The sequence below is a fragment of the Echinops telfairi genome, unplaced genomic scaffold, assembly GCF_000313985.2.
Source record: "Echinops telfairi isolate 266 unplaced genomic scaffold, ASM31398v2 ScPeMD7_9;HRSCAF=40, whole genome shotgun sequence".
Taxonomy (NCBI): Eukaryota; Metazoa; Chordata; class Mammalia; order Afrosoricida; family Tenrecidae; genus Echinops; species Echinops telfairi.
Window position 1 is genome coordinate 98,198,897 of NW_022103906.1, and position 3,801 is coordinate 98,202,697.

Below are 3,801 nucleotides of genomic sequence, written 5' to 3' on the forward strand. Positions count from 1 at the left end.
GGAAGAATAAAAAATGCTAGCACTTTATCGTATTCTAATGTACAAGTTTCAAGAAAAATGTAACAAAAAGTAAATTAAACAAAGAAACTGGAAAGGATGACTTATTCAGCATTAAACAAAGGGAATTTGTCTCTATGGAAGCTTGGATAGATTAGCAGACATTTAAAAAATTGTGTCAAAGATACTCAGAGAAATATATTTAAAGATCATTTGCACCTATAAGCAAAAAAAAGTGTTTGGTAAATTATTTACATGTATCATTTATTCTTTTTTTCTAGCATATATAACTTTTAAAAATAAAGCTAGTACTTGCCATTAAAAATAAATAAATGAAAGTGGGTGAAGGGAGACGTCGTGCAGGGCAAGATATGACAAAATAATAATTTATACATTATCAAGGGTTCATGAGGGAGTGGGGAGGGAAGGGAAAAATGAGGAGCTGATGTCAGGGGCTTAAGTGAAGAGCAAAGTTATTGAGAATGATGAGGGCAGTGAATGTACAAATGTGCTTTACCCAATTGATATGTGTATGGATTGTGATAAGAATTGTATGAGCCCCTAACAAAATGATGTAAAAATACATAAATAAATGAAACCACAAAACAACATATGAGTAAAATGAGAATGTAAGTCAAAAGAGAGACATTATAAAAAGGAACCAAACAAACACTGGAATTAAAAAAATACAATAGCTGAAATTAACAACTAGGGAGAAGGACTCATTGGCAGATTTGATCTGGCAGAAAAACACACGAGCTGGAAGATACGGCGGACGAAGTCGTTGAGTCTGAAGAACAAGCGAAAAAGAAGGCAAATTCCAGTAGAATTGTAGAATCCCATCCAGTCAACACTCACAGCTCGATAATCCCAGGAGAAGAGAGGACAGGAGAGAAGATATTTGAAGGAATGAGGAAGGTCATGAATCTACAAGTCCAAGAAATTCAATTAATTCCAAGTAAGAAACCCTCCCAAAAGGTCCACAAGATGCATTAAAATCACACTCTCAAAAACGACAGATAAAGAAGTGAACTGGCACAACAACGGCTCCTCATTAAGATTAAGCACTGATGAATTTCTCCTCAGAAATCTTGGAGGCAAGAGGTAGTGGAATGGGACCTTTTAAAAGTGCTGGGGGTGGAGTGGGGGGGGGGGGCGAAGACCTATCAAACAAGAGGTCTGCTTAAGTACCACTTGATGCCGCTGAAAGAAGTCTTCAGGACCGTCACTTCCATGGGTCAAACAAATGTGCACCGTTGTGGGAACCGCACGCTGAGGGAAATATGACCAGGACTCTATCCCCTAACTTATAGCAGAGGGAATCTGGAAAGCTGAATTAGAGATAAAGTCCAAGCACATTATCCTGCTCTAAATGTCACTCCCACAGCTTCTCCCCTAACAGTGATGCTGCCTTGAGTGAGCACATGGTGGATTCTGTCTCCCTGTAGAAGCAGACCTTATTTGACTCTCTCCTCCCGCTGTGGCACCCATCCCCCCTCACGCCTTCCCCCAATGCAAGTATTGGCTTTCCTCACCTGTGAGCTCAGGGACTTTACTGTGATTACCACCCACCTTGTGACGTATGTAACTCTTAAATATACATGACTAATGGCTACCTATCAAAGCCCCCCAAACAGTAAAGACCCTCTCTCTCCTCCTCTCGCCTCCCATCTCCATGTGGACCCCCAAGAGCAGCTGAGGTGAGCATGCTACCAGGAAATGTGTCTGACTCCTTTATTTCATCTTCTCTCCTACCTCTCCTATCCTCTATGACTGCTGTGATCTTTATATATTATTGCTGTACAGTTGTGCCCACGGACCTGTGATATAGTCAGAGGCTGGTTACTCTGCCACACAGTGAAAAAAGGATTCAATGTTAGTTTTGCAGAGAGCTGTTTAAGCCGCATTTGCTTTGAACCGTATCTGCCAACCCCATTCAAAACCAAACTCGGCGCCAGAGTCCATGCTGCCTCACAGCGACCCTGTAGGACAGAGCAGCATTGCCCTGAGTTTCCACGACTGTATGTAGCTCTAGGAGAGTGGAAAGCCCGTCTTTCTCCTGCAGAATGGCTTGTGGTTTCCAACTGCTGCCTGCAATTGGCAGCCCACCGTCATCAGGGCTCCTGTTAACGCTATACGTTAGTAGCATTTTAGGTTTTGTGTTTTTGGCATGATTTGGTGGGTTATTTTTTGGAGGTCTGAGAATGCTAAAAAAAAAAAAAAATTCCCAGATAAATTATTGGTAATTGCTGCTTCATTTCTCACCGTTATGACTGGTGAAAAGTTTTATAAGAATGCTGTACTTTTGGATAGTGTGTTAGTCCGGGTAGACTAGAGAAACAAATCCACATATGTATATAAAAACTCATATGTATATAAGAGAGTTTTTAAATTTTTTTTTGAGACAGAGTTTTATAACCCAACCCAGTCCAGTCCAAGCCCATAAGTCCGATACTAGGCCATATGTCTGACACTAATCTATAAAGTCCTCTTCAGACTAACGAAACACATGCAATGATGCTGAATACTGGACAATCACAGGCCAGTGGGTAGAAAGTCTTGGATCCAGTAGCATTGTAAGCATCTCGGTGCTGGCAGGGGTCTCCATGTGGCTTCTCCAGTTCCCAGGGCATGGGGTCTATCAGCGTAGTGCCATGTGTCTTGTCCTCAGGGATGTCCTGCAGGCAGTGAGCAGAGAGAGAGAATGTCTCCTGTCTCCAAAGAGGAAAATCAGGAATTCCCAGAATTCTCAGGAGGCCATGCCCACACAAGAGGCCTCATTGGCTATGATCTGATTGACACACTAGACTCCACCCCTTCACTCTTAATCCTCCCAAGTCCTAATTTGACACTAGATTATGTAACTACCACAGATAGTGAGGAGAACTTGCATTGGGTAAAACTGCCCTTCAAGGAAGAAAGCTAATCCAAGACATCTTCAGAGTAACAAATGCTGAGTTTATAACCACTAGACATGCTGTGTTAGTCTGGGTACTTTAGAGAAACAAATCCACAGAAACTCATGTATAATAGAGAGTTTTATATAAAGGTTAAGTGCACATCAAGAAAACATCCCAACCCAGAGCTGCCCAAGCCCACAAGTCCAACATTAACCCATATGTCCAACACCAATCCACAGTCTTCCTCCATCTCACAAAACACATGCAGTGATGCCGACTGCAGGAGGAAAGTCAAGTCAGTGAATGTATAAGCATCTCAGCGCTGGCAGGGGTCTCCACACGGGTGCTCCATCCTTCTCATTATAATCATGATCAATTACATCTTTATGAATCCTGTCTTGATATCATGTGTTCATATTAATTTTATATATTTCTCATTATAAAATATGTAAGCTATAACAATTAGCAACAAAATATTGCCATAGAACTGGTCCTTGTATTCACCCATGAAATTACCATTACTGGATTTTTTTGTACAGTTCTGAATTATGTCTAATGCTCTTTCCATCTGAAGGACTCCTTTTTAGCACTTCTTGTAGGGCATGTGAGGTAGTTAGTTTATTGTGCCAACCTGGCCAATAAACACATGGGGTAAATTAAAGGGCGGAGAGATAAATGGCTCAGTGAGCCTCGCTTTTCGAGTTCTTGGGTCTCTTGCTTTCTGATGGTTGGACCAAGGTGCGGCTGCCTTAGCCAGTTCCCTGCTTTATCTGGCAAGGCTCACTTCTTGCAAGACATCCCTGAGGAAAAGCCACATGGACCTATCCCGATGCAGCCCTGGGTACTGGAGCACCTGTGTGGAGACCCCTGCCAGCGCTGAGATGCTTATTCATTCACTGACTCA